At 42.2% G+C, this 16,037-nt stretch overlaps 1 pseudogene; it reads right to left on the bottom strand.

Moving 5' to 3' along the window:
• Positions 1-6,730: 6,730 nt before the first annotated feature.
• The window catches only part of LOC133746993 (dystrophia myotonica WD repeat-containing protein-like), a 36,384-nt pseudogene continuing 27,077 nt past the window's right edge, over positions 6,731-16,037 (bottom strand).

The raw sequence follows: 16,037 nt of genomic DNA, 5'->3' as shown, positions 1-16,037 counted from the left end.
CCATAAACAAGATTGTCAATTTGTAAAGTCAACAACAGGAGTCACTATGCACTTACTCCTCATGTAGGATCTCTGTCCTTAATGTGCTGTACATTGTGATTTACTGCTATAACTAGTACTCCAACAGTATTTTTCACTTTGTGTTTCTGTGTGGGTGCAAACTGTTGAAATCTTTATTTGATATATACTAAACTGATCTTCTGTATATAAAGGGAATTGAAAATGAATCTTGATGTGAATGGAAGGGGAGAGGGAGCAGGAAAGGGGAGGGTTGTGGGTGAGAGGGAAGTTATGGGGGGAAGCCATTGTAAAATTTATATTCATTAAATAAAAGTTAAAAAATATAAAAAATAAATAAAAAGCAAGTTGCACACATATCTACCAAAAAAAGGACACCCATGGAGAATAGAATGGAAAGAGTATGAAAATATCTTTTAAAATTTTAAAGGACTGCATCTGTGGAATTCAAGTTTAAGAACACTTAGAAGCAGCACAACAGAATTTCTGTATAGGGTAAACAAAGATAAACTAGGTGGAAATCAGCATTAATTTATTTCTCTGAAATGTATAGAAATTTTATTTATTTGGAGTAATCCTGAGCTTATATGGGGCCACTAAATCTCCTATATGTTTATCATGTTTAAAATCGGGATCATGAAGAATGTAGAACAAAAACATCTGAAAACTCCAAAAGACCAAATGCACAGTCAACAAGGACAAAAAATCAAGAACATTGATATCATTATCCAAATATTTATTAACACATTAAGTATGACACTTACACAATATCCTTTTTGATATAAAAATGATCTTTTACTATTTTGCCCAAATTAATTTTTTCTTAATAGGATAATATTTGGGTTAATACATCTCTATTGGTTGAACAATTCCAAGTAAAATTCAGATAGTTAAATCCTAGGTGAAGATTGTTATTCACAACTTATCAATACTTAATACATAGATCACCAACACTTGTCTGTGTAGGTGCTGTCTTCTTACCAATGCCTTATCAATATCCTCTATATCCTCAGGGCATCTCCTTTGAAGTAGCAATACCAACCCCAATGAGGAGGTACAAAATATATAGCTTGAAATTTAGGTTTAATGAGAACATCATGTGTAAGAATATCTAGTCATTGTCATGGTGCATACAAGCCTTGAAGGAGTAATTCAACCTAACAGTGTAGCCTCACTTGTCCAGTAGGAAGAATAATGACTGTCCCCTGGCTAATAGGAATATTCAGGAATAATAGGAATAATCACCTCAAACTCTCAGTGATTGAAAAACATAACAGCTTATTTTCTGGGAGGAAAAGTTAGTTATGTTCAGATCACACTCTATGACTACTGCCTTTCTTTGAGGATCTTTATCTGACAGGGTTTACATAAAATGTGTGCAGACCCTAATTTCAGTCTCTAGGGAGACCCTGCCACACACACTGCATTGACACACATGATGTTTTCTCAATGTATCTCCAGGAAACTGCCTCCACATTTACCATGACAATAAAAGAGAATACTTAACTTGCAGTTCAGGGTTGGATTAAGAGAGAAAAATGGGCCATCACAAGAAGCGTGATAACCTAATAAATAGGGGTAAGTACAGTGATATACTGTTTGGCTTCAGAGCATACTACCAAGCTATAGTGATCAAATCAACATGATATGGGCATAAAAACAGACACATCCATATACACAAACAGAACAGAACAAAGCCCTAGAGGTAAACTCATACATCTATAGACAGCTAGTCGACCTTTGACAAAGGTGCTAAGAGCATGAATTGGAGAAAGCACGGTCTCATTAAATGGCACTAGAAAAACTGAAGATCCACTGCAGAACAATGAAACTAGACCTCCATCTCTCAATATACAAAATTTACTCAGAATGTATTAAATACTTGACTGTGCAACCTGAAACTCTGAAATTCCTCAAGAAAAGAATGCAAATGCTTAAGAACAATGGAATGGGCAAGATTTTTTGGATAAGATCCAAAAATACAGGAAGCAAAATAAAACCATGTATAAATGGGATTTCATTAAATTAGGAAGCTTCTGTACAACAAAGAAACAATGCCTGAATGATGAGGTGACCCACTGAATGGCAGAATGTATTTATAAACTGTATATTTGATAAGGGGTGGGGACCCAGACTATATAAGGGAAGATGATAATGGGGATGATTTAAACAGATCCATAGACCTAGATAAACATTTTTCATAAAAGACAAATGTCCAGTATGTGTATGAGAGCAACTTTGGCATCACTAATCATCAGATAAATGCAAATCAAAACACAGTGAGATGTTACACCATTGCAGTTAGGTTGGCTGTTATAAAAAAGACAGACAAAAACAAATGCTACTAAGAATATAGAGAAAAGGGAGTCCTTACACATTGTTACTCCAAACACAAGTTACTATATGGAAAACAATATGGGGTTACTCAAAAATTGAAAGTAGAACTGTCATATGATCTAGTAATACCACTAATGAATGGATGGATAGATAGATCTCCAAAGTAAATAAAAACACTATGTTCAAGAGACATCTAAATTCCCATTTATTGCAGAACACTCACAATAGCCATGAAATTGAAACCATCTACACATTCATCAACTGGTTAATAAATAAAGACAATTGTGGTACATATACATAGTGTAATATTATTCATCCATGAAAAAAGATAAAATGACATTTTCAACAATGAGGATGTGTCTGGGAGGACATTATGTTAAGCAAAATAAGATTCAATCTCCATATTGGTTATCAGTCTGTCTAGGTATTCTATGGCTTCATGATTCAATTTTGGTAGACTGTGTTCAGGAATCTATCCATTTCTTCTAGGTTTCCCAATTTGATGGCATACAGCTCTGTATAGTAATTCCTGATCATTCTTTTGGTTTCTGTGGTATCTGTTGTTACATTTCCTTTTTCATTTCTGATTTTATTGATTTGTATCTTCTCCCTATTTTTTATTGGTTACTTGGGCCAACGGTGTATCAACTTTGTTATTTTTATTCAAAAATCCAGTTCTTCATTTCAATAATTGTTTGTATTATTTTTGTTTAAATTTGGTTTATTCTCTAATTTCAATTATTTCTTTTCTGCTACTTATTTTGGGCTTGGTTTGTTTATCTAGGTCCTCTAGATGAATTGATAGTTCATTTATTTGATGACTTTCCAATTTCTTTAGGTAGACACCAATTGCTATAAACTTCCCTCTTAACACTCCTTTTGTTGTATCCCACAAATTTTGATATGATGTATTGATGTCCTCATTCATTTCCAGAATTTATTTCTATTCTGATCTTTTATGACTCAGTGTTCATTCAGAAGTATGTTGTTCAGTCTCAATGTGTTTGCATGTCATCTACAGATTATTGAGTTGTTAATTTCCAGCTTCATTCCATTGTTGTTAGAGAAGATGCCTGATATGATTTCCATTTTTTGAATGTTCAGAAACTTGCTTTGTGGCCTAGCCTATGGTCTATCTTAGAAAAAGTTCTATGCACTCTTGAGAAGAATGTGTATTCTAAACTGTGAGACAAAAATTCAGTAGATATCAGTTAGATCCATTTTGTTAAGAGTGTCAAATAGCTCTCTTGTTTCATTGTTGATTTTTCTGTCTAGTTGATCTGTCCATTGTTGAAAGTGGGATGTTGAAGTCCCCTGTTACTGTTGTATTGGAGAATATGTCTCCCTTAGATCTATTACCATTTCTTTAGGTAGAAGCACTTTTTATTATTTGTTTATACATTTCTTGTTATAAATACATTTATTTATTGTTATAAATACATTAATACATGTATAATAAATAATTTTATAATAAAATGTAAATTTATATTATATGTATATATAAATTACATATTATATTTATATATATTTTATATAATTATAATTATATATAAAACTATTTACATTTATTATAGTCACATCTTTATTTGAATTGATCCCTTAATCATTTTACATAGTGCCCTTCTCCATCTCTTCTAAGAGTTTTTGTGTTAAAATATATTTTGTTTGATATGAGCATGGCACCACCTGTCTTTTTTTACTATCCATTAGCATGAAATATCTTTTTCCATCCTTTACTTTCAGTGTGTGGGTTCTTTGCTGGTGAGATATGTTTCTTTTAGGGAGTAAGTAAATGGGTTTTGTTTTCTAATCCATTCACCTAGTCTATCTTTCAACTTTACAGTTGAGGTCATTTGCATTCAAGGTTACTGTGGATGTGTAAAATGACATGGCTCAATAAGCATTCCTATAAGACATTTAAAAATAATTAATTCCATTTTTTTTGACAGGCAGAGTGGACAGTGAGAGAGAGACAGAGAGAAAGGTCTTCCTTTGCCATTGGTTCACCCTCCAATGGCCGCCGCGGCTGGTGCACTGCGGCTGGCGCCCTGCGCCGATCCGATGGCAGGAGCCAGGTGCTTCTCCTGGTCTCCCATGGGGTGCAGGGCCCAAGCACTTGGGCCATCCTCCACTGCACTCCCTGGCCACAGCAGACAGCTGGCCTGGAAGAGGGGCAAGCGGGACAGAATCTGGTGCCCTGACCGGGACTAGAACCCGGTGTTGTGGTGCCGCTAGGCGGAGGACTAGCCTAGTGAGCCACGGTGCCGGCCTCCAATTTTTCTCAAGCTATTCTAACAGTTAAAAGGGAGGGAAACAATTAAAAGGGAGAGAATCCTCCCAAGCTCTTTCTGTGAAGCCTGCATTACCTTAATTCCTAAACATGAAAGAGATACAACAGAAAGTTTACCATAGACCAATATCCCTAATGAACATAGATGCCAAAATCTTCAACAAAATATTAGCTAATCAAATCCAACAACACATCAGAAAGATCATTCACCTGGACCATGTAGGATTTTCCTCTGATATGCAGGGAGGGTTTAGCATTCACAAATCAATAAATGTGATTCATCACATAAACAAACTGAAAAACAAAAACCATGAGATTATCTCAATAGAGAAAAGCATTTGATTACATACAACATAATTTCATGTTGAAAAATTAAGCAAATTGGGTACAGAAAGAACATTCCTCAACATAACTAAGGCATTTTATGGCAAACCTATGGCCTACATTTTATTGAACTGAGAAAAGTGGGAAGCATTCTCCCTAATATCCAGAACCAACAAGATGCCTTCATTCACCATTGCTATTTGGTATTGTCCTGGAAGTTTTAGCCAGAGCCATTAGGCAATAAATAAATCAGAGGGCTACATATTGAAAAGGAGGATGTCAGATTATCCCTTTTTTTAAAAAAATGATGGTTCTATAAATACAAAATCCAAAAAATTCTACTAAAAATAGAATGTCCTTATGTACTAAAGATGGTTGGGGGGCTATGGACACTCCAACCCTGCAGAGGCTCCAACTCCAGGAGGACCATAAAATGATGCAGCACCAGAAGCTCCGTTCATCCACCACACCTAAATGCCTATGGTATTCATCAGCCTAGGCCTTATGGACAGGCTGGCACCTCTTCTGGTGTGGATCCTGATGCCTACTCATGTTCCAGTTTTGGACTCAGATCATACCAGTTATATTCCCACCAAGGAGCTAAAGCAGGCTCTGTCAATTGTTCCTTGTTCAATGACAAGATATGCCTCATGATGATAAACATGTTTGACAAGACCAAGTCAGGCCACATCAATGTCTCTGATTTCTCAACCTTTGGGAAATTCATTCAGCACTGGAAGAACATATTTCCACAGTATCACCAGAATACTCAGGCTCCATCAAGCTGCACAGATTTGTCTCAAATGGGCTACACCCTGAAACCCCAGTTCACACAGCACCTGGTCTCCCTCTGTTGCCTGCAAATCCCACCATTAAGCTTGATGGTTTCATTCAGGTGTGCACCCACCTGAAGGTGCTGGCTGAGGCCTTCTGGAAGAACGCCACCACTATATAGTTCTTCAGCTTGGCTTCAAGGACTGTCACCAAGATAGCTTCTCAGATGCTATGACCCAGATCATCTGTAGAGTGGAGTACTGCAGGGGTCTCTTCTAGCTCATTAGAGTGGGAGAAACAAGTGGGCCTCTCTTATTTTCCTGCCCTCTCAGAGATTCTCCTTTGCTTGATGCATCACTGAGAGAAGGGTAGGGGTCTTGTGTCATAGTCACCAAATAGAGGGAAGCTAGGTTGAGGCCACACAGACAGGGACCTGGCTTAGGAGATAAGTGGAAGTTGAAAACCTGACAGACCTGAGAAGTTGAGTGACACAGTCTGGAAACAGGAGCAAGAACTCCAGTCATTACAGTGGGGTTAAGTGTCTGGCCAGCTTGTCCTTGGCTCTGGCTTTTCTTTCTGTGCCATGAAGCCAGTACTAAGTGTTCACTGGACTCTTACTGTTAGCACTTATGTTTCCTCCCTCAGACTGTCCTGTCAGGTAAGCCTAGTTTTACCAAAGTAGAGTTGATTAGGCATGAGAGAGATTTTCCTGTGGGACCAGTATCTTGGATTGCCCCACATCCACAAGCCCTTGAGTTACTTCTCAATACCTGGGGGCTATCATTGTTCAGGGAGCTCAGACCTTTTGGGGATCTTTGGCCAGACTACTGCTCTTAGGTCTTGGATTGCTCACTTCCTTATCACCCTGTGTTCTGCTTTAATCCCCAGGGGACAGTTGTCACATTCCACTGCCAATGTTTTTTTTTTACTGCTAGTGTATTTCCATTGATGGCCAAAGGTCCATTGAAACTGAACATTTCAATAAAAGTATAAAACTTAAAAAAAGAAAAATTTTAACAAAGTTAAGAGGCATTTAGAGGGATGAGAACACCCTTATCATATCAGTATTTCAGAAGTCAGTGAAGAATCCACAAACACTTTGATCATTGGATCTCTATCTTTCTAGGTTGAAGAGAGAATCATTGACATAGGAAATCTGAGGATAGCTGAAGAAATGAAGGTGACTTTTTTATTTGTCCTGGTTAGTCTTGTTAATGTGGGAATCCGTGGGGTCAGTGGGAAGGATTGAGGCCAGGAGGCTGGGGCACAGTGCAGGGACCCCAGCATCCACAGCTTCACACCACTGTGCCACTTGGGGAGTTGCCTGGTTGGGAGGAGATGTCATCTCAGCTAGCTTCCGGCCCGGCGGCTGGCGCTTCTGGTGAGCTCTGACACAGATGATGGGGAAGTGGCAGGTGGAGAGGAGAAGGGGAAACGGGTCCCCTTCGCCCTGTCCGGCCGGGCCCAAGTGCAGAGGAGGCCCTCCTGGCAGGCGGTGATGATGCAGTCCTCCAGGAAGAGCAGCACCGTGAGCCGCACCTGAGCGAACTTCTTGCACACCAAAGGCTCCACCAGCAGCACCTCGTGGATCCGAGGGCACAGCGTGGTGCCTAGCACCTTGGCAGGGTCCAGGCGGCTGCACGGCGCGGGACCACTGGGCTTGTCCCCCCCGCCGCCGCCACCCCCATGGCTGATGTTGCCCAGGCTGTGGTAGCGCTTGTGCTCTTTCTCGGCCCCCCAGTCTCGCCACTCCTGCAGCGTGAGCGTGGAGAAGCGGCTGATGCTGAATGGCGTGTCGGGCTCTGCCGCCACCTTGCCTGGGCCACCTGCCTTGCCACCACCTGCCAGGTGTGGGAGGCTGTTGGAGCGGGACTGCGAGTGGGGCAGGGGCCCCGGGCCATGCTCGCCAGCCTGTGAGCTGCCAGCGGCAGGTGACGTGGTGCCAGGGATGCCAGGGAGGGTGCGGGTATGGCCCAGGGGTGGGTGTGGGTACAGCACGTCTTTGGTGAGGTCCCAGAGGCAGAAGTGCGTGTTCTGGCGGGCCTAGCCGAAGCGGTAGGTGACGGAGCCGGCCTTGGGCAGTGGGAAGAGTGGGATGCGTCCGGCAAAGCCTGGGCGCGCCCAGCCGTGGCCTCCCCCTCCTCCTCGCACCCCTCCTTCTCGCCGGCCCCCTCCCCAACAACCGCCGGCTGCTGCCTCCTCCACCCGCGTGGTGTAGGGGTTAAAGGCTACAGCGTTGACTCAGGACTTGTGGCCGTGGCCACTGGCCACCACGCAGCCCTTGGTGAAGGACCACACGGTGACCAGGTCTGCTTCGCCGCCTGTCACCATGTAGCGGCCGTCCGGGCTCCAGCATACACACAGCAGCCCGCCCAAGTAGCTCTTCATGAGCCCGCGCAGGAGCACGGAGTCCAAGTGGAAAACGCGCTGGCAGCCATCCTGGCTGACGCAGGCCAGGTGCCGGCTGTCGGGCGAGAAGGCAAACTTGTTGAGGGGCCCCTCGCCCACCGCCCACTTGGCCAGCGGGTTGCTCTCGGCGGCATAGGCGGCGAAGCCCTCGCCCTGCCTCAGCAGTCTGTACCGCCGGCGCCGAGGCACACGATGGCCGACGTGCACAGGTACAGGTGGCCGCTGGCGTGTGAGGCCAGGAACAGGCTCTCCGACTCGGGCAGCCACTTCAGATATGTCACCTTGGTCTTGTCGATCAGCCGCACCCCGTTGAAGAGCTTGCTGGTGTCCTTGAGGTCCAGGCACTGCACCTGGCCGGCTGGGAAGCCCACCAGCAGGGAGATGGTCTCCGTGGCGGCGGCGAACTGGCTGAAGTCCTGGCAGGTGGGCTGCGTGCCCTTGTAGATCCACTTGTCGGTGGGCTTCTTGAGGTCGATAGACCGCTGACTCCCGCGGCGGCGGCCCGGGTAGAAGTTCAGCTCGCCGCCCAGGTTGAAGCAGACGCGGTCGCCCCGGCACCAGCCCCGCGGGCGTGGCCGGCGGCTCCCCGAGGCGAACGAGGCTGAGGCGCTCAGCCGGCAGCGCGGGTGCGGGCCCAGGGCCTGGGGGCGGCGGGGACGACGCGGGGCGCGGCGCCGAGGCTGGAGGCGGAGGCAGGGCCGGAAGGGCGTTGCAGCGGCTGGGGTGGCGCCAGGGTCTGGGCAGAAGCAGGGCCGAACCGCGAGCGGTGCCCCCTCTGCGCTGCCAGCCACCCAAGGCGTCTCCGGCCCGCAGCCCCCCCGCCCTGCCGGAAGCTGCGGGACCGCGCTGGAGGAGTTGGGGTCGTCGCCCCGGCGACACCTCTTCCATTCGAAGTTGAAATATTTTTAAAATTAAGAGATATGTGGCCGGCGCCGTGGCTCAACAGGCTAATCCTCCGCCTTGCGGCGCCGGCACACCGGGTTCTAGTCCCCGTTGGGGCTCCGGATTCTGTCGCAGTTGCCCCTCTTCCAGGCCAGCTGTCTGCTGTGGCCAGGGAGTGCAGTGGAGGATGGCCCAAGTGCTTGGGCCCTGCACCCCATGGGAGACCAGGAGAAGCACCTGGCTCCTGCCATTGGATCAGCGCGGTGCGCTGGCCGCAGCGCTCTGGCCGTGGCGGCCATTGGAGGGTGAACCAACGGCAAAAGGAAGACCTTTCTCTCTCTCTCTCTCACTGTCCACTCTGCCTGTCAAAAACAAAAAAAAAAAAAAAATAAAAAAAATTTAAGAGATATGGAGCACAGAATGAGAAAACCTATCAAACCGCACGTCTTAGGAGCATGTAGGAGATACTTTATATGAAAGTATAGTGACTCTGCTTCTCCAATCCCTCTAGCCCAATGCGAGAAACAGCATGTACAATGTGTGCCAAGAAGAGTGAGTGACAAGAAATCTACATACAGAGTATAAGGTATGACTTCTTAATGGAAAACAGATATGATTATAAAACTTCCATGGGAAAAAGATGATTTAATAATGAATAACTGCACTAATAGATGAAAAAGAGAAAACAAAGAGCCTTGAATACCATCTTTGAAGTACTGAACACAGTCACTACTGCCCTGCACTTATCCAGAAAGATGAGCTGTCATTATTGACAGTGAAATGAAACCAAGATATCTTCCTAAGAGGCAGGTCATGATTTCAGAAGAATGAGAGGCAAAAATGAATGGTGAGTAGTAAATAAACTGCAAATTGCATCATCATCTGTTTGAAATAATAAACCTTATGGCTAATTTGAGGGGCTGAAAAAAAAAGAACTAAAATTCTGAATAAAAGCAACTCCAAATCAGAAAAGCAGTGATTACATTTTAAGTGTTCTAACAATCCCTACAGTCCTGAGGAAAGAAGTACAAATAATTTAAACTTTTACTTTATTTAGAAAAATCTGTATGGTAAATGTTCCAAGATAATGACTAGTAATAGAAACAGCAAATATGCATCCCCAAAAAGGAAAGGAGAAAAATTCCATACACTAAGTAACAAAATAATTGCTAAAATAACAATAGGAAAAATGGTCTCAGGCCAAGAAAACTAAAATTCTTAATTAAGTGGGAATAAATCTAAATATATTAATGATCATACTAAATATAAGTAGGTAAAATTTTCTCAAAATCACCCAAATGGGTTCATTAGACAAAACTGAACAGTTTTTTTAAAAAGCCATTAAAATACAAAGTGAAAACAAAAATGGTTGTGAAAATAGTGAAGTAAAGGATTGAAAATATATTTCAGGAAAATATTTTAAAAAGAAACTCACAATCACTATATCAGACAAAACAGACTTTAAGGAAAACAAATATTTTTGGGAAAAAATAACGCATAATGGCAAAACTTTTAGTCACTAGGAAGATAGGATCTCAAATTTATGCTCCAAGTTACCTGAAAATATTTAAATCAATTAAAGAACTAAGCTACTGCAAGAAATAAGTAAATCTATAATGGGAAACTTTATTGCAGATCTCTACTGATAAGCCTTATGCACAACTTAGAACCAAATAAAAAACAAATAAATTCACATAATTACTGTGTACATACACATAAAATACACAGCATTTGAACCATTCAGTAATATTCACATTCTTCTCCAGCACTCCTCAAACCTTTACAAATCCCTATCATGTGTTACACCATAAAGTATGCCCCCTCAACATCACAGAGACCCTGTGTTTTTATTGGTGTTTCAATTTAGTCAAAACAAAAAAGATCATATATACTTCAGAATTACTAAATATTCCAAGTAAAACATAGATCAACATGGCTCCTCAATTATGCTCTTCTAAAAAACAGAGTAAAAGCCTATTATTTCAGTTTAAGAATAAATGCATTAAGATATATTTCATATAAGAAATAGAAGTGGTAGAAATGAAGTAATGTGACCATAGGGGAAGGGATTAGGATGACAAATGAAACTGATAAGGCTGTATTAGCCATTCTCTGCAACTTTACTTGTCAGTTCTGGGCATATATCCTATTGAGACCTTAAAATGATTTTTAATTTTTTATTTCTTTTTAATTATTATTAATATGAAGCTGGTATATTTCATGTTTTTCATAGGTATAATTCTTTTTATAGAAAGCTTTTATTTAGTCAATATAAATTTCATAAGTACAACTTTGGAATTATAGCAGTTCTTTCCCCAATACCCACTTTCCCACCCCCAAACCATCCCACCTCCTACTACCTCTCCCATCCCATTCTTCATTAAGATTCATTTTTTGCCAGCGCCGCAGCTCAATAGGCTAATCCTCCGCCTTGCAGCGCCAGCACACTGGGTTCTAGTCCCGGTCAGGGCACTGATCCTGTCCCGGTTGCCCCTCTTCCAGGCCAGCTCTCTGCTGTGGCCAGGGAGTGCAGTGGAGGATGGTCCAAGTGCTTGGGCCCTGCACCCCATGGGAGACCAGGAGAAGCACCTGGCTCCTGCCTCCGGATCAGCGCGGTGCGCTGGCAGCAGCGCCCCTACCGCAGCGGCCATTGGAGGGTGAACCAATGGCAAAAAGGAAGACCTTTCTCTCTATCTCTCTCACTGTCCACTCTGCCTGTCAAAAAATAAAAAAAAATTCATTTTTAAATGATCATTATATATAGAAGTTCAACTCAATACTAAGTAAAGATTTCAACAGTTTGCACTCACACAGACACACGAAGTATAAGGAACCCTTTGAAGACTAGTTTTACCATTAATTCTCATAGTACAACACATTAAGGACAGAGGTCCTACATGGGGAGCAAGTGCACAGTGATTCCCGTTGTTGATTTAACAACTGACACTCTTATTTATGACATCAGTGATCATCATAGGTATAATTCTAAGAAGATAACCATACTTCCCTCCCTCCCTCTTTTTACTCCATCATTCTCCCTCCTCCATTACTTCTTCTCCTTTAACTTTCACAAAAACATAATTTCAGTGCACTCTATAATTGTAGGGCTAAGGCACCACTAACCATAATATTGAAGAAGTCAAAAGTATAAAGATCACAGTTCCACAGGAGTATAAACAAGAGCTAAAAACTACAATCAAATCATAAGATGTCCATTTTGATCCTATACAATTTCTTCGTATTTTAACTGGTAAGTTAAAAAATTGAAAAGTACATATTGTTCTTCTATAGAAACCAAATGTAAGCCCCAAATTTTTTTAATATTCTAATAAATTTAATTAGATTCACTCCAATTCATTTGCTTAATGACAAGTGTCATTTTATTGTGGATGATTGAGCAGAGTTGCAAAACCATACAATAAAACTTATAGATTGAGTTGATTATTTTGTGGAATAGTGAATCATGAATGAAAATTGTTAATATCAGATGACACAATTTTTTTTATTTTTTTTAATTTTTTTATTTTTGACAGGCGGAGTGGACAGTAGAGGGAGACAGAGAGAAAGGTCTTCCTTTTTGCCGTTGGTTCACCCTCCAATGGCTGCCATGGTAGGCGTGCTATGGCTGGCTCGCTGCGCTGTTCCGATGGCAGGAGCCAGGTGCTTCTCCTGGTCTCCCATGGGGTGCAGGGCCCAAGCACTTGGGCCATCCTCCACTGCACTCCCTGGCCACAGCAGAGAGCTGGCCTGGAAGAGGGGCAACCGGGACAGGATTGGTGCCCTGACCGGGACTAGAACCCAGTGTGCTGGCACCGCAAGGTGGAGGATTAGCCTAGTGAGCCGCGGTGCAGGCCTAGATGACACAATTTTTTAGCTCACTTAATATCTGCCTTCCAGAACATTCTCCCCTCTCCCAGAGGGTTTGTTAGTATCTGAAACTTCTAACTGGAGAGCAAATATCTTCTTGGATTAAGAATGCTCTGTTTATTGACTCAGCTTCTTGCCTCCTTTTTCTAATCATCACTGGGTGGATCCTGGATTACTTGGGGACCTTTGGTTCTGATTCTTATACAAATTTTGTCTCTATAGAATTTCTTTAAAATGTCTCCCATGTCTCTCTCACCTGAAGACATCCTCAATCGATTGGTTCTTTCTGCCTTTTCCAGTATCCATTCTAGACAAACCTATTGTTTCTAGTATGTATGTCACTAAAGGCATTTCAGTTTCATCCAATGTACCCAATACACTGTTACATTAAACCTTTGATAATCTCCCAAAATTTCTGTTCCTTTTGGTTTTATCAAAACAACATTCTTGTGACTTTATTGAGGCATCAAATGTTGATACGTTTGAAACCAATCAAATTAGCTTCTACCCATGAAAATAAAAGGTCAAATATGATACCAAAATGGGGTATTTTTACCTACATGAATGATTTTAGTTAATCACCTCTCTTTTTCTTAGAAACAGGAAAGAAATGTATAACAGATATAGGTGGACATTCAAAGTTGAATTATTTTTCAAAAGAAGTTAGAATTAAACAGCCAAGGGGGGGGCGGAGCCAAGATGGCAGAAGAGTGAGGGCACACACAACAGTTCGGGAAAAGAAAGTTTAACAAAAGTGGAGTTACTGTACCCTCAGAAAGAGACTCAGAAAAAAAAACTGCAGAGGAAACTTCCGGATCTAGTGGATGTGACACAGAGGACCTACGGGGAGAGCAGGGTGGCCCACTGCCCTGCCGAGCTGCGCCGAGCCGCGCCAAGCCGCACCGAGCCGCGTCTAGCAGCGCCGAGCCATGCCGACCCACACTGAGCCGTGCCGCGGACACGGGAGCTGCGAGAGTGGGGAAAAGAGCGAGCCCAGCCACAGAAGGGCAGCTGCAGAATTTGAGCCCCGGCACTGGAAGGAAAGGTAACCCAAGACATTGTCTGGGAAGGTTAGAGTGTGGTCTGAGCTCATGCGGGGTGGGGGAGGAACTACACCAGGCTGACTGGAGGAGAAAAAAAAAGGGGGGAACCAGCAGGGACACTAGCCTCTCTCTGCACTCTCCTTACAAAGCCCAGCAAGACAAAGAGCAGGGGCCGCTTTACATATGTAAAAGAAACTCCTGAGCCTAGGCAACCCTGAAGAACCAAACAGAGCTCTTTGGCCACACTTCCAAGATACCAAACAAATGTAGAAACCAAGGTAACAAGAGCAAGGAAGACACTATAATGCCCCCAAATGAAAAAGACACCCCAATTCAAGATTATGAAGATGATGAGATAGAAGAAATGCAAGAAGCAGATCTCAAAAAATTGATAAGATCATTAAGAAGCTCTCAAAAACAAATTCTTGAACTACAGAAATCCTTAATGGACAAGATAGAAAATCTCTCTTGTGAAAATGTAATATTAAGGAGGAATCAAAATGAAATGAAACAACTAGTAGAACAAGAAACTGTGATAGTGACGAGAAACCATAATGAAATGAAGAATTCAATAGATCAAATGACAAACACATTAGAAAGCCTTAAAAACAGAATGGGTGAAGCAGAAGAGAGAATATTGGAATTAGAAGACAGAGAACAGGAAAGGAAACAGGCAAACCAAAGAAAAGAAGAGGAAATTAGAAATCTAAAAAATATTGTCGGGAATCTACAGGATACTATTAAAAAACTGAACATTCAGGTCCTAGGAGTTCCTGAAGGCATGGAGAGGGAGAAAGGATTAGAAGGCCTTTTTAGTGAGATACTAGTAGAAAATTTCCCAGGTTTGGAGAAGGACAGAGACATCTTAGTACAGGATCTCATAGAACCCCTAATAAACATGAACAAAAGAGATCCTCGCCACGACACATTGTAATTAAACTCACCACAGTGAAACATAAAGAAAAGATCTTAAAATGTGCAAGAGAGAAACGTCAGATTACTCTCAGGGGATCTCCAATTAGACTCACAGCTGACTTCTCATCAGAAACCCTACAAGCCAGAAGGGAATGGCGAGACATAGCCCAGGTACTAAGAGAGAAAAACTACCAGCCCAGAATATTATATCCTGCAAAGCTCTCATTTGTGAATGAAGGTGAAAGAAAGACCTTTCACAGCAAACAGAAATTGAAAGAATTTGTCGCCACTCGTCCAGTCCTGCAAAAGATGCTTAAAGATGTGATACACGCAGAAACACAGAAACACAGTCACCGATAAGAAAGAAGGTAAAGGAAGGAAACCTCACAGCAAAAGATCACAGGGAACACAAAAATGATAGGACAAAGTTACTACTTATCGATAGTCACATTAAATGTTAAAGGCCTGAACAATCCAGTTAAAAGATACCGATTGGCTGATTGGGTTAAGGAACAAAACCCATCTATCTGCTGCTTACAAGAAACACATCTTTCTAACAAAGATGCATACAGACTGAAAGTGAAAGGCTGGAAAAATATACACCATGCCAAAAGAAATGAAAAAAGAATGGGCGTAGCCATCTTAATATCAGATAACATAAATTTTACCGCAAAAACTGTTAGGAGAGACAAAGAGGGGCACTATTTAATGATTAAGGGATCCATTCAACAGGAAGATATAACGATTATCAATGTATATGCACCTATTACAGGGCACCGGTTTATTTAAAAGACTTGTTAAGGGAATTAAAGGGAGACTTAGACCCCAATACAATAGTACTGGGGGACTTCAATACTCTACTCTCAGAGGTAGACAGATCATCAGGACAGAAGACCAACAAGGAGACAGTAGACTTAAATGATACTATAGCTCAAATGGACCTAACAGATATCTACAGAACTTTTTATCCTACACAGAAAGAATTTACATTCTTCTTAGCAGTACATGGAACCTTCTCTAGGATTGACCACATACTAGGCCATAAAGCAAGTCTCAGCAAATTCAAAAGAATTAGAATCATACCATGCAGCTTCTCAGACCATAAAGGAATGAAGTTGGAAATTAGCAACTCGGTAATCCCTAGAGCAAATGCAAACACATAGAGACTGAATAACATG

Source organism: Lepus europaeus, chromosome 18, assembly GCF_033115175.1.
Source record: "Lepus europaeus isolate LE1 chromosome 18, mLepTim1.pri, whole genome shotgun sequence".
Classification (NCBI taxonomy): domain Eukaryota; kingdom Metazoa; phylum Chordata; class Mammalia; order Lagomorpha; family Leporidae; genus Lepus; species Lepus europaeus.
The sequence above is the reverse complement of the archived record's forward strand: the minus strand, read 5'-3'. Positions and strand labels throughout refer to the sequence as shown.